The 27,736-nt window shown below is 40.3% G+C and overlaps 2 long non-coding RNA genes across 2 annotated transcripts in view; one reads left to right on the top strand and one right to left on the bottom strand.

The window, feature by feature from the left end:
- Positions 1–27,736, bottom strand: part of LOC132248336 (uncharacterized) — a 176,620-nt gene that overhangs the window by 71,701 nt on the left and 77,183 nt on the right. The window contains exons 5-6 of the long non-coding RNA XR_009459510.1: positions 27,146–27,252; positions 22,501–22,566 (exon numbers count right to left, since the gene is read on the bottom strand). This is a non-coding gene — a long non-coding RNA (uncharacterized LOC132248336). The remainder of the gene's footprint in view (positions 1–22,500; positions 22,567–27,145; positions 27,253–27,736) is intronic.
- On the top strand, positions 1,495–27,736 carry LOC132248337 (uncharacterized). Its single transcript, XR_009459511.1, has 3 exons — positions 1,495–1,690; positions 25,556–25,678; positions 27,092–27,736. It is a non-coding gene; the product is annotated as an uncharacterized LOC132248337 (long non-coding RNA).

Genomic DNA, 27,736 nt, shown 5'->3' with positions numbered 1-27,736 from the left:
AACATAAATTCAGTGCGCATAGACCAGTTTCAAATGTCCAAACATGATTTAAGATGGACCTGGATGAATGTAGTATCAGACTTAACTGATTTAGGTTAAACCAGTCTATTAAACTTATGTTCCAGATCCCTTCCCAACTCAAGTTACCTCGCAGTCCCCCATCATCCCAAAATGCTTTGCACCTTCCCCAACAACCCCCTCGCCCCCTTGCATGTAGACTAGCTAGAACTCACCTGAGCTTGGCTGCTCTAAGCTGTCAGCCACAAGCAGGAAGGGGCATGGGGGCAAGCAAAGGGAGTGTGTGTGTATCAGGAATTTTCTGTCTTTACACAATGTCCCTAGGCAGGGAGAAGAGGGCATGGCATTCAGCAAAATGAAGGATCAGGCCCCTCGGAGGTCCAGGAAACAGCAGGTGCTCAGCAGCAGGTGCCTAGCATGATTCCTGAAATACAACTGGGCTGTTCACTGGAGATCTGAGGACTGGGAGATGGTAGCTGCACCAGGCTGAGAGATCACAGCTACCACCGTCTCCCAGCCTCAGGGCTGGGAGATGGACGCTGTCACAGTCTCCTAGCCTTGGGGCTGTGTGAAACCTCTGGGCTAGGAGATGGCAGCTGCCAGATCTCCCAGCCTTAGGGCTATGATGGGCTGGGAGATGGCAGCTGCTGGATCTCCCAGCCTTGGGCTGTGTAAAACCCCCAGGCTGAAAGATTGTAGTTGCTGTGGTCTCAGCCCTGTGCAGCCCCAAACTAGGAGATTGCAGCAGCTGCTATGGGGCCGCTCAGCTTTCCTTGGCAGCCCTAGGGGGCCAAGGGGCACATGGGGGACATATGGAATCATCCCCTACCTGCTGGCTTGGCCAGAGCAGGCAGCATGCCTGCCTGCCCCCACTGAAAATGAACTTCTGTTATGTTCAATCCCAGTCTAACCTGCGCCACTTACAGAAAACCACATAGATTTGAGCAATTTTGCCTCAGGGTTATGGAATGTCTGTACTTTGCTATCTATCTTCCATTTTCTAGGCTATGTAATCTATCACATATTAGGCTCAAACATTAGTATGACAAAACAGTTTTACTTGCTTATCTAGAAAATCCAACTTTCACCAATATGTGAACACCCACGTAGAAATTAGATGGATTAAATGCAAATCAATTTTCAAAACCTTTCTCCATTTACAGCACAGAAAGAAGACATATAAAAATTAAATTGTACCTGATAAATGATTTAGTAGGATTTCTGGCTCCCCCTGACTTCAGGTTGTTAGGATACACATTACACCTGTTCACTAACATTCAAGAGTTCACCTTAGTCTCTGCACGAAACTCTATCCACCAGCATGACAAATAAAGTAAAATATAATGCTGTACCAACATGCCCCTAAAAGAGAGACTGAAAATATTTCAGGCATTTTGTTTCTTTGAAAAGATAAACATATTTTTATTATTACTTTGGAAAATATACAGACTGTATTTGCTTGTAATGCTGCCCAGGTTAATTAAACAATGCATTTCACTAGAAGAGTGAAAACTTGGATAAAGCCTAATGTGAGAAATGGATCATATGACATCTAGTATTGAATTTCAGGAGTTCAACTATTTTCTAAAGAACAAACACAGAAGAAGCAAGCTGACCATCTCTCTACCCAGGTGCTGTGCCGTTTGTCACGTTGCTTGATGGCATTCCAGTGGTAAGTCTAACTTCAGTGTTGCATTTTTTTCCTACTAATAGGTATATTGGATGGGATTTAAGATGATTAGACTTCATGCTCTAAACAGTTTAGGTAGCCTACAGAGAGTTATACAGGATTATAGAACCTTTCAAGTTCAGTGCCTCACTATTAGCAAGCAAATTCACATGAAAACATTTTCAGGCTGGGATAGCTTCTGTAGGAGCATGTTTCTGAATGCTGTAGTTGCACAGAAAGCAATGCAGATGAAACACTTGAGTTATTTAATATGATTTTAAGAAAAACAGCTTGTTACAGAACATACTGATCTTTACAAAGGAGCAAGGACTCCCTAATTCCCCTCTTCCACTCCTGTGACACTGTGACTGGGTGTACAGAAGATAATCAAGGTTGCTCAACTGGTACTCACCACTGAAACAAAGTTGGCAAGGCCCAAGAAGAACCCTGGCCATGCCCCTCAGTAAAGTACAGAATAGAGAAGGAGAACAGACACTCTGCACAATGGGGCAAAAAAAGAAGGTAACCTACTCCCCACTCAGAGAAAGGGAGTATAGATGGTATGAAGTTGTGATCCTGTGTCAACATTTGTGTTCTGGTCTGATCCTAGATCAATGCCGCTGTGCACCCTCATTCTGGTTTGTTACACATTACCCAACAGGGTAGCAAGGAAACTGAAATATTATGCAGGCATCAAGGGTCTGACTGTGTGACATGCAGCATGTCCTCTGCATTGAAGCAATTGTACTTAGGACTCACCAGAGATGTGGGTTTTCCAGATAGAGCATGAATAGATTTAGCATGTTTATTTGTCTTACATTTAGTAAACAAAACTAAAAAGTACTCCCATGTAAATTTTATGTTCCAGTAGCCACAAGTATTTTAACTGAAATATTTGATTGGGAAAAAAATTAAATACAGCACATTTAATGTGGTTTAAATGTTATAGGCAAACAAATTCAAAGGTTTATGTGGAAAGGTATTATTTTTATTGGAATACTTGTAAAAATGTAAAGACAATACACAATAGCATATACTTCTTTTACATTATTTGTTTAAATTTAAGAAAAAAAACAAAGGCACTGAAAACAGTTGACACACTAATTTTAGCACACCGAAAGAACTATGAATGGTATGCCATGGTTGTCCACTCATCTACTTCAACAGAGTTTAACTCTCTTGCACTGAGGTCATTGTGGCACCTCCAGTTTCACTGTCACTATCTGTAGAATCACTTGCACTACTTATTAGTTCCAGTTCAGAATAAAATTAAAGCAAATCTGATTAAGAACGACTTGAACCACATTCTCCTTCACTAATGGATGGTTTTACCAATGAGTCTATGGGCAAAGGCAACTTATACTGCATCTTCTTTACTAATTGTGCTTCTGACTCCAGAAGCAAGAGATTTTCAGGAATAGAAACAAGCTTAGCAGTGCATTCATTTGTTAGTCTATTCCTCTTTTTTGTTTTGATTTTGCTGAAAGCCTTCCAGTTCTGTTCATAAGAAGCTGCTGTTGGTGGAATGCTTAGGATCCTTAGAGCTATCCTGGACAACAGTCGGGTGTTACAGTATCCCTTCCACCATGTGAGAGGAGGCATGTTCTCTGCTGCCCACAAAATGTCTGCTCTGAAGTTTTTCTTTAGCGCGGTACTTGGCAATGTCTGTCATCACAGCTATATGGTCAATGTTGGGGACATTCTTAGTCCTCTGTGTTGAGGATCCAAAAGGTTTGCTGCCAGATGAACTGGATGAGAGCAAAACTCAGATCTCTTAGTAAACATTTGTTTCACTACTTCTTTTTTGGAGAGAGGTGAAGAAGGCAAAAGCTCAATTAGATTTTCATTCAGTTGTCTGACTATCTCTGGAATATTCAAAAGGCTTGGAGTATCTCCTTCAAGTTTTTTGATAGCCACTGAAACTGGTAGTAGCAAATGGAATGCTCCTTGAACCCAAAACACATGATTGGCGAGGATCTGCTTCCAAATGTTCATGGGAGTAATCTGGGATACTGTCATCTATTGAAGCACACTGGAAACAGTTCTTTGTGAGCTGCAAACTATGTAAACACTTTGTAGCCGAGCCCCATTTATTTTCTCCTGGCAATAAAAGTGCACTTTCCTTCCCCTGCTTCTTTTTCTATAATTTCTTCAAAGTCTGATTAGCAACATGAGGATAGTTGACTACCTTCACAATCGCTTTGCAGTTTGCCAATATCTTTGTCATTGTATTCCCACTTACTATATCTTTTGCCAGAAGATTCAACCCAGGAGCAAGACAGCCAAATGAGGATACTTTGCCTTTAATATTTGCCACATAACTTTCATGTTACTTGCATTATCAGTTACAAGGGCTTGTACCCTGGAGGGACCTGCACTTTCAATCTCTTCACTCAGTAATTTGGCTACATATTCACCTGTACAATGAAAAGATTTGGTAGCAATTGCTTTCAGGAATATTGGTTCAGGTGTTGCTAACATTATGTTCAATAAAAGATTTCCTTGTATATCAGTCCGTCCATCTGACATCAGAGTCAGTGATTCTGCTTGGCCAATCCTTTGAATAACCATTGCTGGGTCTCTGTCATACTCTATATCTAAGACACAAAGTGATAAGCGATAATGTGATGGTAACTTATATGACAGGCGAATTAGTTTGTAATGTTCCTTCCAGTATTGATTTTCAGGTATGGAAAGAGGTGTACCGCCTGCAACTATAGCTCGAGCTAACATCTCATCTGCTTTTTCTTGATCTTCTTTTGACATTTTGTCCACAAAACTTGATAAAAAGCTTGACTGTCTTGAACAGCTGCTCATGGGGGATCATATATCTGGTGATAGTGATCTTGAAATCAAGGATCCTGCTTCTTCTTCCACCAGACCTGGAAGATCAACAGTTTCATTTTCCATTTTTTGCAAATCTGCTATATCACTTACTTGAGCTACTAAGTTCCTGCAACAAAAAGGGGGAAAGATTTTTATTGTAACCTATTCTAGTCTGGCCTCATCCATCAGAAGGAGAAGGAGAAGTGGCAGGGAGCTTGCTTCCACCCTCCCTGCCAGAAAGAATACTTTGTTGCTCAACTTGCTTCTCAGTTGCCCTGGGACTGCAGAGCTAAAGGGAAGTATAGTCTGGCCTCTGCCACTGGCCAGAGGACTCAGCTTGTCTTTCTGGGTTGAAATAGTTAACTATTTATCTATTATGTAATTTAAAAAATATATATTGTTAAGCCATAGCTATTTTGGGTGATTAGTACAAGCAGAAAAGCAGGATACAAATATTTTAAATAAATAAATAATAGTCCAGAGTTGCATTAACAACTTTTAAAATTATAATGTTTTAAAGCAATATAGGTATGTTGTTTAATAAATTAATTTGTTTACTTACATAGGATTCCTGAAGTAGACTTTTCTCAGATGATGTTGTTCCACCACTTCGTTATATTAGATTTCTGTATATGGCTTATGCTCTTTCAGGACAGTTTCTACATGTTATTAAATGTTTCTTCATTATTGTTGCATTGTTAGCATACTCCTGCCTGCAATATTATCTACTAACTTCCTTCCTTCCTTCAGTGGCTTAAACTTCACTATAATAATGCCACACATTAGTTTTTTTCTGGTTAGGCATTATTATGACTACTTGAAACCAAAAGCACTAAAAAACTAACAGAACTTATGCAAACACTTCCAACTTCCCCAATTCAAGAAAAGAAATGAGACACTGATCTGTGTGTTTGCTGAACTGAAAGTGAAACAAAAATTAATCACAGTTTTGGTTTTGCTTTCACTTGCAGTCTGAGATGAAATAAAAATGTTAACTTTGGTTTTGATTTGACCTGCACAGCCAATCAGGTGAATTCAAAACTTGATTTTTGGTTTGGATTATTATGTGAGTGTATTTACCCCCCTGTTTATAAATCAGTAAAACATATATGTATTCTCTCACACGATTCCTAGGGATAATCACCTGAAAAACATTAATTACAACTTTGAAACTGCCACACTTGCCTAATATTGTATTGGCATCCATTCATTTTTACTGATAAATTATATGAAATAATGAATTATTAGAAATAGAAAATTTCCCATGGAAAGTTATCTATTTATTTTGTTTTGTGTTATACAATACAATATCATAATAAGGTTGGGACATGGTTTTCTGAATTTTCTTTTGAAAAATATTGAAATGTTCTTCTTTCACTCTTGTACTAGAACAAAAAATCTCAAAATCCTCCACAAAATACTGTTGATTCACTGCACAGCCTAACTTCATACAGCTAATTAAAAGAATAGAGGCAGGCATAGCTTTATTCTGATCATAACACAGAAGCAATATACATGTGAGGTGATGCCTCAGACCTGGGTAATGTTCCTGAAGAAAAATTAAAGTTGGTTCAGCAGAATCCTAGGCTTTTATCTGACAGTTTAATTTCCAGTGACCTGAGTTCTGATGACAAGGAACTGCTATTTAAGTGGTCACAGAAACCCAGTTGTGCTGCCTCTCCTTCATTTTAGCAATTTTCCAAACAAGGAGCAGCAAGAATGCAGTTTTACAAAGCTAGGATGTGTGTGCTGCTTCAGACAATAGGTGGATAAGTAAAGTCAAAGCTGAGATTTGGATTACAGGCACTGCCCTTGTACATTGCACAAAACAAAAAGCTCTCTCAAAGTAACAACTGGGGGGGGTTGCAATAAATAAATAAATAAAACACACACACACACACACACACACACACACACACACACACCATGATACCTTTCCCAACCTGTCCCATGGTCACTATGGCTCACTCGATAGTCCAAAGCACATAATTGCAATTATACAATAGACATTCCCATCACAATATCTACACCATGTACCCACGCTCCCACATGTCCCGCATGTCCATCACCATCACCCTTGGTCCCGCATATATATCACCATCACCCTTGCTAGTCACAATGATGCAACTTCGCCCCTATCCCTCCTTTTCCATCCCCATCTATTTCCCAGTCTTTTCAGTCATTGCTGTTATTGCCATCTTCTCTCTTGTTGGCTTTGCTGCTGTCATCGTCCTCACCTTCATTGTTTTCTTCAGGGGTCCCACCCCTGAACAGTCTTTGCCAGTCCATCCTTTTCCATATGATTCCTACCATCTCCTCCTCAACATCTTCCACCTTATAGTACCCTTGCATCTTGCTTAGTTCCATTTTGACACAGGCCTCTATTGAGAGGTTTGTGTTCCTGTACAGGTTCCTGGTCTTCCACAGGGTGTTTCTGAAGCAGGAGATGAATTCATCAAAGTGCGCCATCAGGGTCCCCTGTTGCTAGCACAGGTGCCCAAACAGCACCACTTCTCTTGTCAGGACTGTGACCCCTATCACCATCTTGAAAACTTTTTGCCACATCACTTCGGCATATGAACAGTACCACAGGATGTGGTCAGTTATTTCTGCCTTCCTTAGGCAGGTTTCCCTGGGGCAGTATGATTGGCTTCTCTTCCCCTCTCTGTGCCACTGCACTCAAGGTGGGAGCTCTTCGGGGGCTACTTGCCAATTCATGTTTCTGTGTTTCTCTGCATGTCCTTATGGAAGATGCTCTCCCACATGGCCTGGCAGCTAGAGTAGGTCCATAGGCAACACAATGTCCCTTTTCCACACCACCTCCTGCACCTTGCAGTGGTTTGTGAGGGCCTTCTTTCTGTAGTTTGTACTTACTGTGGAACTGCTCCAGGGTTCTGTACAACCACTGTAATAAATACTTTGGTAACTGAGGCATCTGGATTCCTTTTGAGTGATTCTACTAGGACTACCAATTGTTTGCAAATCAATCTCAGCCAAATTAGTGCAAATAATCATCCTCTGGACTAATTACTAAAAGCATTAATGTAAAAAGATTTTCTGAGAAAGAAGATCCGAAACATCTGAAAAGAATTAATCGCCCCAAATATGGGCATTTCAGAGAAAACATCATTACTTTTGTTTGTGAGAGGCCTCATTTGGGATGTTGCATTTTCACCATGCATTGCTTGTAATGTACATGTTGAAAGCTGTTGTTGTTGTTCCAGTTTTCCAAAGTGATATTGAAAAAAGATGCTCCTTTTTTGAGACTCAAATGCCTATAACAAACCTTGCCCACCTGATGTTGAGCTCCTTAACATTTGTGTTGCTAGCAGATGGCTCGTTTGGGTTCCCAAATCCTTTGAGCCTCTGATGTGGTTAAGTGTTGAAGAAACAGTGACACTATGCAAATATGAATTTTTCAATTATCATTGCAACACAAGTATATTTTGTCTGTTTTAAAATGTATAGCCCTCATGGTGAAGGATGATAAAGTCAAATGCCAGATTCTTTCACTGAAATGTTGCCTAATGCTGTCCGCTCGGGTTTTTTTGTTACAATACTAACAGTATCAAATAGTGCTGATTGACAGATATTCTTTCAATTGGGGAAACTCAGATAAACCACTTGAGTTCTTTTTTCATGATGATTGACAATCAAACTATCTCCATTATTAGAAGATTTTTTTGTGAACCTACATTCAAAATGCTAGGTTCACACTTTTAGAAAAACGTGCCAGATGGTGCTTTCCTAGTGGGGAATATAAAGTTGCTAAAAATGTCTCTGCCCCATGTTAATTGGGAGTTACTTGGGATTACATCTAGCTATTGTGTAACAAAATGTCATTCTACTGTGCAAATAACTTGCTTTTGAGAAGGGCTTATGGTTGGTTATTACAAAAAGATACCTCTATTACATGTGAAAAGAAGCAAATAAACAAGGTAGAAATGTTTTGGTATTTTCATTTTAGAAATCTTCAGATCTTTTTTCCCTGTCTTCTGTACAGATAAATGAAGATGCAGTTTTAAAAACTAAAAATAGAATAGGTGTTCAGATAATCCAGTTAATGAGATGTAGTAGAAAAAGTAATAATTGCTCCTGCGGATCACTGACTCATTCAGTATGTATCCAACAGGATGCATATGTTCCCCAGCTAGCTGAGCTAGGTGCACAAACATTTAACTTTCCCACACCTGAACAATTTAGTCTTTCTTGTATTTCTTATAATAAAGATTGAAGAGAGAGAAAGAGAAAGAGAACACATCCAGGCCACTGGCAGGGATGATCATCCCCGGTTCAAAGCAGGGGGGTAGAGAGGCAGGGTCTGAGAAATGGATGAGGCAACCATGCTTGCCTCTCAAGGATTAAGGGCGGATTTTACAAAGAAATCACATGGAAAAAGAGACCCTTCTTTTTATTCCAGTCTTAGCCTTTACCATAATACATACAGCTAAAGGAAATCAGCTGACAGATCTACATTTCAGGCCTTCCATTATTCCTTAAAAAAGACCAGGAAAATAGGAAGCATCTCTAGACGAACTATAATCAAGAGAAATGCCTTTATTTTAGTAGATTGTAAAAATAATTAACATTGAGTCACAGTACCTGATTACAATATTTAAGTTGCCATTTATCCCAAAGCTAAGTTAAAATCCTGTGTCTTGTTTCTGGCTAACTAGTCTTTCTGTTAGAACTCATCACGAAATGAAATTTCTGATCAATGGAAAATTTAGGCAAGTCAAAATTTGTTTTCCAAATCAGAATAAAGGGTTGAAATTGTCTAAGGAATAAAGATTCTAGGGAAAAGATATATTTGGAATGATTATACTATTTCATTTAGAAGAACAAGTTGAAGAATTAAACAACGCCAATTAAATGGACTTTGTTAACTTTATTGTAATGAAATATTTTCACCTTATCAAAGCAATAAAGTGAAAACTATTCATTTCAATCTTTTCCCCAAACAAAAATGATCAAAACTCCCATGCCCAGTCCTACTCTATCTATTAAGCAACTAAGTACACAAACCACTGTGTATTCCACTGTGCTTGGCTCCCTGAAAAAAATGAATGGATAAAGTAAGCCTTCCTGTTCCTTGTTGTCTTTTATGACTAAGACCTAGGGCAGTGGTGCTCAATCGAGGTGATCTAAGACCCACCTAGGGGTGGTGTGAAACTGGCACCACTAGCACAGTCAGGTAAATTGCCTTCTGCATAGGATTGCAGCACACACACACACACTTCTCGTGCATTAGTGTTTTTTGATAACCTTTAAGCAGGCAGGACAGCTGGCTTGGGCTGCAGCACTGCCCCATCCATCCACCATCTCCTCACCACACACACACACTCCTTCCAGAAACAGAGATGCATGAGACAATTCCACATGTCTCATACACCTCTTTCTAGGAGATGCCATGCAGGATTGATTGCTCTGGCTGTACATTAAACACACAGGGCAATTCTATCTGATTACAGTGGCATCTGGTGGAGAACCACTGAGGTAAGTTGAATACAACTGTGATACTTGATTGGGGATACTGTCACGTTCTAAAAACTTGTGGAAGGGTGCTCTGACTCCGAAAAGGTTGAGAACCACTGATCTAGGGCCTAAATAATAGCACATTACAAAAGGAGTTGTGTTAAACGTTTTTCAGGGATGTGAGCAGGGTGGAATAGTCACACTTAGGCACTAAATCCATTTAGAAAGTCCATTTAGGTGGCCAAAAGGTAGACTAGGAGCTGGCGCTTTGTGCTCCCTTGAAGCATGCTAGTTTAAAATGGAACCCTGTTCTCTTGAAAATACTTTGCCCACATCTAGTTATAGGCATTTGAACATGTTTGTGAAATCACATCTAAGAAAACTCCTAGAAAATGGAGCATCAGGGACAGCTTTGATTATACAACTTTTAACAATATTTTCCTTCCTATTTTTCATTTGAAGCATTTCAGATGTCATTTAGAATGATTATTTGGTATTAACCATTTTCATATCCAGAAAAAGTATGTATGCTCTCTTCCTTTTGGGCAACTAGAGGGCATAAAGTAAGGCAGGGTAGAACCTTAGGGCACCTATACACATGATGGACCTCTGCTCCAACACAAGCTAATTAGCACACAGAGAACACTCGAGTAATTGAGTCTGCTGAGATTCTGCTGGAGCATGCTAATTAGCATGTAGCATCCACATCACGTGTATTCAGCATCCTCACGTTTCAAAATGGTGGAGGGGATGCTTTAACTAAAGCTCATTGAATGAGCTTTAGCTAAAGTGCCCCTGCTGCCATTTTGATGGATGGGATGCTGAATATATGTGACGCTGTGGGAGCTTTAATTAGAGCAGCTCTCAGAGCCACTCTAATTAATGTGCCCTCCTGCTTCCAACCTCCATCCTGGAGCACGTGTATAGATGCCCTTAGAGATTAATAGGTTCAGAAAACAATGAGCTACTTTGGGCAACAATCTACTTTGTCAAATGCTAGGCCTCTGCATAAAAAAATGTAGGTGTTATCATGCCCTACCTTCTATGTGACTTCAAACTAACACAACCAACCACCAGGATTCCAATACTCTAGTATAGAACCTACAATTTCCAAAACTAGAATAAGTTATTTTATTTTATTTTAAATTCTGTAAGTAGTAGTAAATTCTCATTTTGCTGTGGTAAAGAATTAGCTGGGATTCAATTAATGAAGCCTGATAGAAATATAGAATTTGGTCTTGTTATCCCACATAACAATGACCTTTGTTTGACTAATTAAGTTCTTCTTATAATTACATGTAGAAAAGCTACAATTTAATTAAAAATGCCACTAACATATTAGATTTGAGACCTGAAATTTCTGAAAAAGCTATGAACAAAGAGTCATATCTCTACAGACACCATTAACTGTCTCATTAGGCTTAACCTACTGTTTACATTACTTATATATAATCATGTACAATTTCTGTTGCTTTTTATGCCTTTTATTAGGTTTTGTGTGCTTATTAAGATAAAGGTTTTTTAGTCATGCTAAATAACAGACCAAATTCCCATAACATTTTGTGACTTATGTTAAGGAAATAACAACTTAGTTAAATTTTATTTGACCTTTGGGTTAGTTAACCATCTTAAGAATTTGTCTAGTAAGATTTTTTTTCCTCTTGTGGAGAATCATGTGAATGGGGTGTCTTCCATTTTTATATTTCTGTTTCTAAGATGGTCAGTAGCTATCATTGGGAATGATTTGTAACTGCTATAGTGGTATTTCTAGTGCAAGTATGAGCTAATGCTGTAGAGTGTATATGATAAAGAAGTTAGTTATAAGAAGTTGATGTGAAATTATCTGCTGAGCTCCAGATGAATAGCAGCAACCACAACAAATCAAGGACTGGTAACTGTAAGCACGCTGCCACCCCTTTGGGCTTCTTCAGGTAAGCTTTCAATCCCTGAGCAACTGCTCAGCCAGCCCTAGCATTAAGCAGTCTTTTCCAGGCTGCTCCACAACAAACAGAGTCTTGAAATGAAGCAAATAAACAAAACCTCACTGTCTTGTTCCAGTCGCTGGGAAGAGCCTTCACACAGCAATCGTGTCCTCCACATAGTTCAGCTTATTATTGCTTCTCCCACATTTGCACTCTCTGGCTGCATCCACACATGCAGGCACGTGTGGTTTGTGGTGCTACAAACCTCTTTGTAGTGCCACAAATCGCACACCTGGCACATTAAACCATGTGCCATGCTGCTAATTTGCTACCAGGACTTCCCCACAGAAAAAAACAACAACCCTAATAATAAAAGCAGGGCAAAGCACCTGGAAAGGGAATGGCTGCCTGCTTCCCCATCTCAATGTGCTGCAGAGCACCCAAACTGAGGCACGCTACACCTCAGGAAGCCACAGAGCAGCTGGCTGGAGCATAGTGTGAGGCAGCAGGTAGTTCTGAGCTGGCTGTTCCCCTGTCTCCATGTGTCTCAGCATGGAGGTGGTGCCCCATGCAGCCATGCCTTCAACAGCATTCAGCAGTGGGGGGCTTCCGTGGAGAGGGAGCTGAGACCCAAGCTGAGTTATTCCAACCACCCCCTGAAAAACACTGCTGGCCCCTGATCTTAGTCAAAAACTGGGCTCACTGTGTGGGATTGGTCTTTCAAAGGATATTCATAAATAACTAATAGTCATTAGTACAGGTAACCAATTTGATCAGAATACAGATCTTGATTGAACTTTGCCATTAACAGTCATATGTTTATACAGTTAAGTCATTTACTAGAATCAGCTGTTCAGAGGCTGACATCAGGAACCTTTCAAGCAAACTCTACCTGTACCAGTTACTATGATTCATGTGCTTGTTCTTTGCCTCCCTTATTAAAACCAGTTGAAGAAGCTTCAGTGGAATCATATTCCACTTAAGTTGCATGCTCCTATCTATAAAGAGAGGCAAGATGAGGAATCCTCATATTTGGATTCCTCCATATTGTCCAAAATAGTCTGAATTAATTGACCTTTGTGGTACACACAATGTCAAAATGCCTTTAAAAGGGCATTTGACACATCAGAACTGATACCCAGGTAAAAAGTGGAACTTATGTGGATTTGACGTACCAGATTTGTCCTTTCACTTTGGTTTGAGTATAAGCAGCAGGTCTTAGCTTTAACTTGGATTTGTGTATGTTCTCAACTTTTGGCAGGTGTGACAAGACACTCATAGCAGCTTTTTTTGAACATCAGACTGATTTTGCCCACATTATTATTCATGCCTAGGTATTAAGTGCAGACAATGTGCTTAGCAGTGTATGTGACAGAGACAAATCCTGAATAGGTTACAGCCCCTTTATGTTTAGATTAGAGGTGCACCGATACACCAGTCACATACCAGTTCGGCACTGATATAAGGAAAATTGACATTATTGTCAATTGGTTTTTTTGGCTGGTAATGTCGCCAATAAATGCCCCATGCATGTGCACAGCTGCAGTGTAGCACACAGGAGGCCAGGAGCGCAACCTGGCAGTGTGGAGAGTAGCTGGGTTTGACTGGTAAGTCTGTTGTTAGGGAAGGGGTATGGGGGCGGGGGGGTGCAGACTGAGGCCCCAGTGGTGAGAGAGGGAGTGGGGCTGGGGCCGGGGGCAGTGCCAAGCTCTTCTCAGCAGGGGGACTGGGCCGGGCTGTGCTCAGCGTGGGCTGCTACAGTGCTAGGAGTGGCGGTTATGGCAAATTTTGGGGTGGCTGCAGCCCCCCTGGTAGCCTCCCTCCCAGCACCACCACTGCCCACCCCAAGTGCAGCCTGGCCCAGCTCCCTGCCAGAAAGAACTGGGTGCTGCCCCCAGCCCCAGTGGCAGCCCACCCTCACCCCGTGCACAGATCCGGGGACACAAGCCCCCCATGCCCTACCAGGGGTGCACACAGCAGTGGTAGCCGCCCCCCCGCAAATCCCTGAATGAGCTGCTTGTGGCTCCATCCCATGCTCCATCCTGGCTGTGCAGCACCTGCCCCTACTTCTGTCCCAGCCCCAGCCCACTCTCTCCCTCACCACAGGGGCCTTGATCTGTCCCCCTGCCCCACACCCCTTTTCTTCTCCCTATCCTCACAACAGACTTACCAGCTTGATGCTACTTTCCATGCTGCCCAGCTGCATATCGGCAATTGAATCGGTATCAGCCAATATAGCTCGTTAAAAATCGGCCATCAGTATTGGTCCAAAAAATCTCTATTGGTGCACCCCTAAGTTAAATGTCTCAAATAGATACTTTAGAAGAATAAGTCTCTTAACACACACAACAACTGTCTTAAAGCACTCTATAGCTTTTTTCAGTCTGTATTCCAGAACACTATTTCTGTTGCATTCACAGATTTGTTATGTGGCAACTATCCTGGCTGCAGACTTATTATTGTTTCCACTGGAGTCTGCATCCATCTGGAGGTGCTATAGACCAACAAGATATTTTTGCTTTTACTCAGACATACACAGGCACACTTGGAGACTTAGATTTGGAACCTCAGTTCTCAGAAGATACCACTATATTGGTGATCAAATTTAAAGAAAGTGTGTGCATTCTTGAAGATCTCTCTATGGCCACCCTGTAGTACGTGCAATACAAGTGTTACAGGCAGCCTCTGTAAGTGGCATGCAGCAGACTTGGGAAGGGAAAGGCAGCAGAGTGGCAGATAGGGCAGAAGGTAGAGGAGCAAACTGGGCAGGGAACACAGGGAAAAAGGCAGAAAGTTGAGCAGCAGATCAGGTTAAGGAAAAGGATTGAACCAGCACTTGGGGAGGGTGCATTTATACCATACCTGCGAAAAGGCTGCCCCCCCACTTCCCTAGAGAATGACATACCTGTGATTAATCTATACTGCCACTGGATGTCATTGGCTTTCTACCTAGAAATTATACAGATGAGAGTAATGTGGATCCCTGAAGAGAAGACCCTCCTTCACATATATGTAATGATGCATTATAGAAAAAAGACCATTATTAAAGGAAAAAGATAAACTAAAGTTTAAGAACTTTTCATCCAAACTCTACCAGTACAAGTTATTATGATTCATGTATATGTTCTTTGTCTTTCTTATTAAAACCAGTTGAAGAAGCTTCAGTGTAAGAAGCACCCTTTCCGTAAAGTGTGTTATCACATACCACTTTTTAGTGAAATAGCACTGAAATGAGATGATGCGATGTAATAAAAGCCAATCCTATAAGATAAATAGAGTAAACCAAAAATCTAAGTTGCTATAGTATGTCACACAGGCAATGGGACTAATTCCATTCAATTATCCTCAAGAGACTACATTCTTCCGAACTTACCACTTTCCTGAATTCAGAAAACACACTATACACCCAAATTTTCTATCCAAGTTTGAATGTCTCTTTATTCTGCTCTCTCTCTCTTCCAACCTTAGGTTTAACAAGAGTGAACGAGCCCATCTGCTACAACAACAGCAAAATATAGGCCACTTTATACAAGCTTCTCCAACTGATAGTTGCCTGCTCCCATGCTGGTGAACAAGATCAGAAATATTCCCTAAGTTTCACTAGTCAAAAATACTCCATCCTTTAACATCACCCATTACTCAACAGCTATGGAAGAAGCTAGAACTTCAGGTTTATAATGCTGTGTAACCACTGCTCAGAAGCCTGAGTCTGTGACAAAATGATTTTGTTCTAGAAAACTTATCTAAATCCAAGGTAGCCACCACAGTCAAAGGTAGCATCTTATCATTCATCTGCTACAGAAGGCTTTAAGCAGCATTACTTCCATTGCAAAATCATCTGTTGTCGATAGACTGCTAGTTGCTGCAGTAGTAGCCACTACTATTTTCAACCAGTCTGTTTTATGCTTCTATGGTAACAGCAGACACCCCACATTCACCAGCAGCAGAGTAATCCCACTTGGCATACTGTGTAATAAGATGTTTGCTTTAACCTTTACAAGACAGATTAGAAACGTTTTCCTCTTTGGAGACTGGCTAAATGGTAACCCCATGAATCTCATATTTCTGGTTGCCTAGTGGCTCAGCTTCAACAGGAAGCATGAAATATACCCTCAGCCTTGTTTAGTAGTTAAGGCATTCTTCTGGGTAATGAAGGATGTGAATACAAAATACCTCTGTTGAGGCAAGTCTAGAATGTGGGTCTTTCATGTGACCATAATTCTGAGAGCTGGCCCATAAATTGGAGATAAGCAGCATTTAAATCTGAGTTCCTTAAATCTGGAACAGGATCTAGGCCAAAACTTTCTGGGCGTGCCTCTACAAGTGTGCATGTGCAATTTCCAGCACCACAAACCACACGTGGTACACATTCACATGTCTGGTGCGCTGCTAATTTACAGTGTGGTGGGTTTTTTGACACTGGGAGGTCCTACTGTAAAAAAAACCCTCCAAAACAAAAAACACCACTAAGAAAAGTGGCACAGTGCACGCAGCAGCTACCAGAAAGGGAACCTGAGGTACCAGAAAGGGAACCAGGCTGGCCAGAACCACACTCTGGCTGCCTGCCAGGGTCTGAGTGACCAGCTCAGCCCCACTGCTGCCCCATGAGACCCCCAAGACTCCAGGTAAGGCTGCTGGAGCCAGCCCAGCAATTTGCAAGGGCATGTCAGGGGACAACTAGCAGCAGCACAAATATGTGCCTCTGCTATTTGTCCTGTGAGGAACGCACACCCCTGCAAGTGTATGCTCATGGGGTTGTGCCCTCTATGGCTTTCCTGGCACAGCGGTCTAGATATGCACCTTTTAATTGCCTACAGCAGGGGCCAGCAATGTTTTCTAGAGGCAGGCTAGAATAACCTAACTTGGATCAAAGGTGGATCACTGTTAGGACTTGGCTGCTGCTGTTTCTCCCCACCACCCTGCCACAGTGCAGCATGAGCAAAGCATCCCAGCTGCTTAACACCATTGACATCCCACACTCCATGGACCAGATCCAATGGCTCCATTGGCTGGATCCAGCCTACAGACAACAGGTTTCTAATCACATCTTGTTTTGCCCACTGCAGCTACAAAAATAGTCTATTACCATTTTCTTTATAACCACCCTTCAGCTATTTGAAGGATGTTATCAAATCCTACCTTCCCCCCCTCAGTCTTCTTTTCTTCAGATTACATAATACCCGTTCTTCTAGCCTCTCCCCGTAAGTCATGTTTCTTAGACCTCTAATCATTTTGGTTGCCTTCAAATGGACTCTTTCCAGTTTGTCTGTGCTTTCTTGAAATACAGTACCTGTTTGTGAGGCCTCACAAACAGGTCTATGAGAAGAAAAGTGTGAAGGTACAGGGCTGCCAAAATCATATTTTCTGTTTTATTTTCTGTTTGCAGAATGGGAAGTAGGGGGAACTCAACTACCAAAGATGTGCCAGGCCCCAAATTCCTCTCACAGGGCTTGCTCACTAGTGCTGAAAAGAGTAAAAGAATCACTTCCCTTGACACAAAGGTGACACTCCTATAAATACAACCCCATACGCTGTTGGGTTTTTTTGCAACAAGAGCATACTGTTGGTTCATATTAAGCTTATTGTCCACTATAACCCTCAGGTCCTTTTCTGCAGCACTGAAGCACAGCCAGCTATTGCTCAGTTTGTTTTTGTGCATGTAATAATTCTACCCTAAGTACAGGACTTGGCAATTGCCCTTATTGAATTTCATCTGATTAATTTTGGAGCTTTTTTCCATTTTATCAGGGTCATTTAAAATGTTAATCCCAGCCTCCAAAGCATCTGCAACTTAACCCAGTTTTCTGCCATCTGCAGTTTTGCTAATGGTGCACTGAGTCCCATCCTCCAAATCAGAGCTATCCAACTTCTAAGCAGCAGGGGACTGCACAGTCAGTTTCAGACCTTAAGCCTCAAGCTGCATGGGCTAAATGCCACATGGGCTTCTTGGACCCCCTCATGGCCAGCAAATTTCCCTACTGCCTTTTGGTGGGCAATGCAAGTCCCCCTTCTGCTATGCAATGAGAAAGCTCCCAGCCTTCTTCTATGCCCCAGAGACCAGATTAGAGCAGCTGCAGGAGAAATGGGTACAAGTGAAGGCTTAGCAGAAGCCTGCAGGCCATATGTTAACTCCTCACAGGCTAGATATGGCCAGTGGACTGCCAGTTGGACAGCCCCACTTCATATCATGAACAAAGAAGTTTAACAAGTCCTGCACAAAAAATGGAAACTTGGCCATATTATTAGGGATGTGTATAAGAATATACCATGGGCATGCAGGAAGAAAATCAGGAAGATCAGGGCATGTATCAAAATGCAGCTAGACAAAGTTATAAAAAACAATAAAAAAAATTGAACAAGGATATTACAAGCAAGATGAAGATGAAGGGACGAGTAGGGCCCTTACTGAATGGAGAGAGCAAAATAATAATGGATGATGCAGAGAACGTTGAGTTATTTAATGACTCTTTACTTCAGTCTTAAACAAGGTCAGCTGTTAGATGGTGAATATAGTTGGCAACAAGGATAGGGGAAGAGCTACTCACCCTAGTGTAGGTAAGAACAGGCTAGAGATTACACAAAGAAGCTGTATGTTGTGAAGTCCTCAAGACTGGATGAGATTCTTCCTAGAGTACTCAAGAAATTGACAAAGTACTTGGAGAGCTGCTAGCTATTCTCTTTGAGAACTTGTGGAGGTTGGCTGAGGTCCAAGACAATAGGAAACGCACAAATATAGTGCCTTTCTTTCTGAAGGAGGACAAGGAGATCTTGCGCCTGTATGATGCTATAATGGAGACTAAGACATGGTTGTCCTAAACTAAAGGCAAGTTTATTGAACCCTAACAGATACAATTCTAATTAAAATTGAAGTAGCAGTAGCAGTTTAAAATTCTTAGGTTTGTAGCTAGTCAAAGCAGATGCTCACCACCCTGAAATATACAACTTCACAGGTTGATCAGGCTGTGAAGTCTTATCCAGGGCTCCTGGCTTCCACGTCTGATGTCAAGACAGGATCTTGGATCAGTGACAGGATCTCTTCAGGCATTCCTCAGGAATGTTCTGAAGGCTACACTCTCTCATCTCTGTTTATATACCATATAGCTTGCATTTCTTAATATATAACATTAACTTAAGCCTTCCTCCTAATGCATATATTAAACAGCTTGTTTCTGTTTGCCATATATGGTTATCTGTAACTGGAATTTTCTATTCTGAGGTCATTTTCATTCTTAGATGGGGGTAGGTTTTGCTTTAACTGTTCTTCTGTTGCCCAGGTTATATTTTTTCAATTTAGTTAACCTACTTCCTGATTCATTTTAAGCTAGGGACACTATTTTTCCATCTTGTCCTTTCCTTGGGTGCAGGTTTTGACCACAGTTCAAGATAAGCATTCAGTTTGAGCTGATCACAACGGTCAAACCCAGGCCCGAAGGCCTCTGGGTCTCAACAATTCCCTGCTTTGATAACTCCTCTGGGTAGGGGTTATCAGTAATGTTTTTATAAACCCATGGTCTAGCCTGGGTACTCTGTGTTGTCCAACAAGACACAAAGTATTTAAGCTTACAACTTTTGGTAGATGAAACATTACAAAAACTTTGGTTAATGGAAAATGCCATTAAATACAATCAAATTTGATCAAGCATTACATAGGGACAGTGTGTTCGTACACAAATACATCTTTTCTCACCATAAACTACTGCAGAATGATTTTCACTGATCATATAAAAAATACATGGATGAATGTTGTTCGTTCAAGCATTCATCCCATATTTGCAAATTATGATCTTCACACACATACCCCACATCCTCATGAGTCAAGCACCCTTTCAAGTTAATTATTTCCCATGCACCCACTCTTTATATAGTATCATGGTATTGTGCATGATATTGTGGGTACATGACAACTCCTTCACTAACTTAAAGACCCACTGACACCAGTGGGTATATAGGAATTTGAGAATTAGCACCAACAGTGACTATATGAGGAACAATTTGTTATTGTGCTTCCTTATATACAAAAGAGGTCAACTTCCACCCAACAGAAAGGTTTCTTTCTGTCATAGAGGCATGATCCCATACATTCTTTTTTAGTTTGATAGGAAAGTGACCCTGAAGGCCTGAACAAATTATTTGAATAACTAAACTTTGACTTAGGGCCTGTGCCTGCATACAAGCTAGAACCAGGGAGACATTGTATCAAATTAGTGTGTCAGTGGCAGTGATGATCACTTGGTCATTATCCTATATAACCTGCTGTAATATGGATAGAATGTCTCCCACCAGTTTGTCTCCCAGCCCTAGACAGGATAATGATCCAGCTAAGGCCCTGATAATCTTTTGCATTTCAGCAGTAGTGTAGCTCAGTTTGTTAGCCAAAACTTTGCTATTGGCACTGTCTAAAACAGCTGTTCCCGGTCCTGCTCTAGCAACTGCACTCAATAGCACATCACACTTTATTCATTGCTTCCAACTTTGATGACTGGTTTACACACAGGGGGCACATTTTGGAACAGCCGTGGCCAAATTAAGTCCCTTTAAATCTATTTGAATTTCCTTAATAGCTTGTTGTACTAGAGCAGGTAATTGGATGGGAGAATTTTCCAACTAAGAGATCACTTTGGACTCCTGAAGCCCAATTACAATACACAATGTTACCTTTATTTGTGGGATCCAACTGAAAGCATGTGCTAATATTGCTGAACACCATGATGGAGCATTACAGAAAGGGGGTTTACTACTTTCAGTTACTTCCAAAGTTGAGTAAAACTCAACAGTCATATAACTCCCATCTTCACCCTTCAAAGTTACATGGCCCTCTCAAATATGAGTTTTACATCGCTTGATCCCCATGAGCAGGCTTCTTTCCAAATTACCAAACATACCATGGATCCTTATTAATTTCAAAATTTTTGCCACTATCAGGATTGTGTGTGACATTTGCCATAGAACCTGTGTGCCTCTCCAGATGGCATATGTACCACTAGGGGGATTCTTTCCCAGGTACTTGCCAGTTTATAGTTGATAAATCCTTTGATAATTCAAATTGCAAAGGACAGACCTACTTTCCAATTTGCTGCAGCTGTCCAAATGGCATTGCACCATTATTGAGCCAAATTTAATTTTGTTCCCAACCATCCTCCTGGCACATGGGTTCCAGGTTTAGGGAAGCTCTGACTCCACATATTTCTGTTTCCTTTAAAACAATTGGTTATTAAGGTTTTCCACACACAATCTCGTAAGTTAGCATTATAGTTTACATGTAAATGCCAATGGGATTTTGTGGAAAGTAACAAAAACAAAACAAATGTTATATATATATATAATGTTATATATATATATATGTCTATGTATGTGTGTGAGTATGTGTATATGTATATACACACACATATATGTATCTATATATGTGTATGCATGTATAGATCTTCTGCCAGATTTATAAAGAGTACACACATTACCACCCTGTAAATGCCATCTTACCAAAAATGTTTTGCCTTTAACCTGGAATTCCCATATAAACTGCCACTTTTTACTCCAAGGATTAGGGCATCCTTCCAGGCCAAGCTGGATGGAAGTGTTCTGGTCTGGGATCCACAGACACGTTTAATTTTCAAATGGTGTATCCCAAATATTTTTTATTATATCTACATGATATTCATATGCATCTAAACTCTTAGCAGCTAAAATAAATTAAACAACAAAATGAACAACACAAAACAGACAAGACAGTTTTTCTTGTTGTAGAAAAAACATGGCTTAAGTAAGGAAGACGCTGTTGATTCTATTGCTGGTTCTGAGGCCTCACGGTTCATCAGCCTTTCTATAAAGAAACATAAATCAAAGAGCTCCCCACTTTGTTGGGGAAGTTATTGATAGCCTTCAATTAAAGCTAGCTCTTTAATAATTTTATTTTTTCTTATAAAATGATAGTATGGATAACTTAAAGTTAGGGTAGCGGCGGCCCTTAATGAATGAGCATTGGTGGGACCTGGTAATTTTTCAATCACTTTTTCAATCAATTTTTCACCCACTGGGCATCTGGAGTTCGACCATGCTGGCCTAAAATGATTCCCAAATCTTTTACCTCCTGGTGTACTAATTGAGCTTTTAGTTTGTTAACTTTAAATCCTTTATCTTGAATAATTTATAATATTGCACAGATAACTTCATGCATGGGTCCATGAATTAGGAATCATCAACATATCACTGAGGTTTGGTATTGATCAGGTAACTGTTCCCACATTTCAGCTTATTTTTAGCTCACACCTTTGGGTGCTGGCTGGCTCACATGCCTTCTTCAGTCCCAATGCAACGTCAAAACCCGATTTATTTTAAAGGCTGCACACTGGTGCCCCTGAGGAATTACATGTAAATTATTTTTTTCTGCTTCTTTGTAAAAATAAATTTCTTGGTTTGGTAAAGGAGTTTTGGTCTCCTTTTCATTGAATCCTGTAAGGGACTTTCCTATATTTGCCTTCCAGAATTGGAAAGGGGAGGACTCATTACTTAATATAGGAAAGGAAGCACCTGTGTTTACTAACACCTTGCTCAGGTGTCTCTTCCTTTACATATTATAAAAAGCATTTTACTTACTCATTTGTTGGAAACCCATGGATGTATTTCTTTTGTTGAATGTTCCATGGGAAATGCATTTTTAACCTGCAAAACAAAATGAAGAAACTGCAAAGGCGGATACCTTGCTAAACATCTGGTTATTTTTATTCAGGTTTTGCCCCCTTTTCAAGCCTTTGATTGTGATGTGTGGACCCATTTTAATTTGATTTCCTTTCCCCTTGACTGTATTTTAATTTGATACATAGTAGGAGTAGCCTTATTTACAATTCTGGCAGGTCTAGCCCTCATGGAGCACAATGCATAGGGGTTTTTTTTTCTAGTAAGCCTGGTCCATGACCAGGTCACCAACTTTTTTTTGACAGTTTTTTCAAGTGGCCAAATATGCCTGTCTATCTGATTACATTTTACCTTTAAAGCTTGGGCATCTGCATTTTTTTCTGCCAGTCATGGCTTAGTGGGGAGTAATTTCACAGGCAGTGAAAGAGGCAGTGTGGTTTGCCTCTTTCACCTGTCCTGAGCTCTGGAGATTCTTGATTTCAGATACCCGAGAAGCCTTTTTTATGAAACTGAATTATCTTATCAGCTTCTGTAAGCTAGTCAAATTTATTTGTGCAAACCGTATTTATTCAAGTTGCTCTTATTTTTTTCATTACTTACAATTAAAAATCAGGCACCCATATCAATTAATATTATTTGCTTTAGTGCCACCCCACTTTGTGTCAAATTTTAACCTACATAGAAACAGTTTAGCTTTTATACTTAATGGGTGTCAATGACAACAAGGATTAAACTGGGGGTGCCAGACAAGTTTGCTCTTTCCATGGGGGAGCCAAGAGTTTGCCTTGATTCCCCTCCTGGTTACTCTTTATAGCCTTCTTCCCAATTGTATAGCTATCTTTAGCTCCTTGCATAATTTCAGACAGCCTACATCCTACAGTTCAGACAGCCTACATCCGCAGTTGCCTGATAACCTGCATCTACAGTTGTGCCTGGGGGAAGACCTTGTCTAAAGACTAAACAGATAATCTCCAGCCACAATCATCTGATAACCTAAACCCACCGTCGTGTCTTAAAAACATGTGCCTTAGATCTCCCAAAATGAAACAATCTGACCTGCATCCCTTTGCAGACCAAAAATGACCGTGCTATGTTGCTGGACCTACATCCACAGTCCGGACAATATGAGAGAACCTACACAGTCCAAACCTGTTACCTGGTGCCAGCATTCTCCACCAGTTTGTTGCCTCCCCATGACTCAGTAATGGGTCTTATACCAGGCAAGGAGACTAAGACATGGTTGTCCTAAACTAAAGTCAAGTTTATTAAACCCTAACAGATACAATTCTAATTAAAATTGAAGTAGCAGTAGAAGTTAAAAAATATTAGGTTAGTAGCTAGTCAAAGCAGATGCTCACCAACTCAAAATGTTCCAAACACAACTTCACAGGTTGATCGGTCTATGAAGTCCTTAGAAAAGCTTTCAACACAGTCTCGCAAGACATTCTCATTAGTGAGTAAAGAAATACATTCTAGATTAAACCACTGTAAGGTGGATAGATAATAAATAGGCTGGACATCATACTCAAAGGCTAGTCATCAGAGACTCAGATTTGGAAGAAGTACCAAATGGTGTCCCCCAGGGGCCTGTCCTGGGGACAGGCCCCTGCATAACATGCAGGGGCCTGCATAACATGTTATGCATCTTTATTATTGGACCCAGGTGTTAAACATCTTTATTACTGGACCCAGGACAGAGACTGTGCTGAAAGACTTTCTGAAGTCAAGGTATGTCACATCCACTGCTTTTCCCACCTCCATAAAGCCTGTCACCTTGTTACAAAAGGATATCAGGTTGGTAGAGCATACCTTGATTTTGACAAACCCACATTGGCTGTTCCTGACCATGTTGTTATCCTCTAGGTCTATTTTGTTAGATATAGGTTCCTTGAAGACATGCACCATAATATTTTAAGGTATCAAGGTCAATTCCCCACACCCTCCTTGTCCTCCTTCAGAAAGAAAGGCACTATATTTGTGCGTTTCCTATTGTCTTGGACCTCAGCCAACCTCCACAAGTTCTCAAAGAGAATAGCTAGCAGCTCTCCAAGTACTTTGTCAATTTCTTGAGTACTCTAGGAAGAATCTCATCCAGTCTTGAGGACTTCACAACATACAGCTTCTTTGTGTAATCTCTAGCCTGTTCTTACCTACACTAGGGTGAGTAGCTCTTCCCCTATCCTTGTTGCCAACTATATTCACCATCTAACAGCTGACCTTGTTTAAGACTGAAGTAAAGAGTCATTAAATAACTCAACGTTCTCTGCATCATCCATTATTATTTTGCTCTCTCCATTCAGTAAGGGACTTACACATCCCTTCATCTTCATCTTGCTTGTAATATACTTGTTCACTGTTTTTTATTGCTTTTTATACTCCTGTCTAGCTGCATTTTGTTACATGCCTTGATCTTCCTGATTTTCTTCCTGCATGCCCATGATATATTCTTATATACATCCCTAATAATATGGCCAAGTTTCCAGTTTTTGTAAGATTCCTTTCTGAATTTCAATCCACTAGAGAGTTTGCTGGTTAGCCACACTGGTCCCTTCCTGCTCTTCCTACCCGTCCTTCACATTAGGGTTCTTGTGCCAATAATATGGTCCTTTTGGTTTGCCATCAGTCATGGTTTTGTTAGAATTTAAAGACTACATTTTGGGTGAAATTTGTTTATCAAGATAGTCTCATAAATTTCTGCTTACCAATTACCAATATTATTAGCTGTTTTACTATAGTTAGCTGCTTATTTTGTTTCTTTTAAGAGTGTAAATTTAAAATTCTTATTTTAATACTGGAATGAATTATGATGATGATCTAGACTGACTTTGTGCATAACAGGAGACATACCTCATTGGTATGTACAGTAATATTTAGGATGTTACGATCTTATCCTACATTTAGAATAGAAAATAAGTGTAGTAGCTTAGATACCATTCTCTGATTACTTACGATTTTTAAGGGAAGATGTAGGTGTTACAAAATGCTACAACATATTTTCCTTTTCCATTTTCAACAGATCTTGGGAAGGTCTATCTTATGGGCTCACCATTTACTGAACTAGAAATGGCAATGATTCTATTTGCTATGTTGGTTTTTGCTCTGGTCACTGCATTTGGAATCTACAGTGAAAATCATGACAGTAAGTAAAATTTAATATGTAGCGTCCTTTTAAAAATATGATGATCCTAATTCACTGGCTGCTCAGGTTTGCCAATCCAAGATAATTTTTTACTGACAATCTGAAAACTTTTTACTGACAACTTTTTACTGATATATGCTCTACATAATGCAAATTGACCCCTTCTACCAGACGCTGAGCAAGGGCCAGGTTCAAACCAAAGTAAAAATTTTTGTCTGTCAATAAAAAATTTGCAGGTTATTTGTAAAATAATAATAATAATTCTTGGGTTTGCAACCCTACTTGGCTGCTTTTACACCCTGCTGCCCCTACCCCAGGGGTCCCCTACTCACGCCCCTGGTACCCCTGAAAGCACCCTGGACCATGCTGCCCCCCACCCCAGCTCACTACCCAGCATGATCCTGCAAGCTCCACTCCCCTCATCCTGGCCAGACCTCCAAAAGAAGGGCCACTGTCTGCCTATCTCCCACACATCAGTATTATAGGCAGATGGAAGACAGCACCAGCAGTAGTACCAACACATGGTTGGGGGTTGGGGAAGGAGCTATGGAGAGTCCTGTGAGCCACAAGGGCCTGAGAAGAGCTCCCCATAGGGTGCTATGCTCCCTTTTGGACATCAGGTGTTGCTGCTATACTCTGTCTGTGCTTCAGCATTTTTAGCCTGGTTATTTACAAAGTGTCCATAAATTTATGGACAGTTGACAACCCTGCCACTATGACACTACAGTTTTACTTTTGGTGTAACTCTTGCAATCAGTGGAGTTACATCAGCACAAATCTGGAATAAAACTGTGGCAGGAAAAGTCTTAAAAATACTCCCCCCCCCCCCCAAAAAGTCCCAAATCGGTCTGTTTGGATATTAAGACTTAAGATATTTTCTTATGTTTTGTTTGTTATGTCTACTGTAGTTCAAATGTATAGCTCTCTCTCAGTTACAATCATTACAATTGTAAAATAGAGATCTTGCAATCTTGATAAGTTAGATATACAAAATTTATCAATAAAAACTCCAGGACAGTTATTAAAGAACTACATGCAGCCTCCAGCCATCAAAGACAACTGACTACAAGGATGAATAACAACATTTAGCTGTCTCCCATACAATGTTTAAGGACCGTGTGAGAGACATCAGGCAACTAACTTTTGGACATGCAGTTAATGTGTTCACAAAACTGGAGGCAGCCAAAATATTAAAATCTGCCATTTCAATGTCTTTTATCAGTTTTAGGTTAAAAATGTGGGCCAGATTTTCTTTTTCAATAAATTTATATATCTCTGTTTGAATCAAGCTGGAGATATAGCCCACGGTCTATATAAGTATGCTCCTCATGCCAATTGCTTGCTTATGATTAACTATTTATTTGTGAGAGAGCCTTTTCGAGCCTGATAATCAAAATTATGTTTTCATTGCAGGTACTGGACAAAAACTAAATTCCCCCCAGCAGACTTTATTATAGTATGACCTACATTTTCTTTTTACACTGGAAATCACTCAGTGGTTTTGCTCGTATCCATTTGGTCCATCAGGATAGCATTCTTCTGGAGAACACTCGTTTGCTTTGACTGGAATCTGCCTTGTATACAAACAAGAACAAATATTGCAAAAGACAGATCAATTGGATGTAAAGAGAACAAATCAGACAGTGCATCATGTGTGACAGGCTAAGAAATGACAGACTACCTCTACTTGAAGAAATCAAAATTTTAATGAAATAGAGTTGACATTTAATCATACCATTAGGTGGCTATAGCTATCATCTCTCATTAATCTTTTTATTGTGCTTCCAACCAACTTTACTTCTATTTTTTTTTCCTTTGGCCCTGGCTCTTTAATTTAACATCTGTGTTAAAATATTTAGTTCTCTCACACACCTAAAGCCTCTTCATCGTGGTTATAGATGTAAAAAGTGTTTGTGTCTTTAATTAATACTCTGAATTTTCTTCACTTAAGACTGGAAATTGATGGCTCAGCCCTTTTGCTTGATTTTTTCCTGCAATATAGTACTGCTCCATTATTCCTATCACTGTAATAAAACATTCATTTCAGTGGAAAGGCCA

The sequence above is a fragment of the Alligator mississippiensis genome, chromosome 2 (assembly GCF_030867095.1).
Source record: "Alligator mississippiensis isolate rAllMis1 chromosome 2, rAllMis1, whole genome shotgun sequence".
NCBI classification, from domain to species: domain Eukaryota; kingdom Metazoa; phylum Chordata; order Crocodylia; family Alligatoridae; genus Alligator; species Alligator mississippiensis.
The sequence above is the reverse complement of the archived record's forward strand: the minus strand, read 5'-3'. Positions and strand labels throughout refer to the sequence as shown.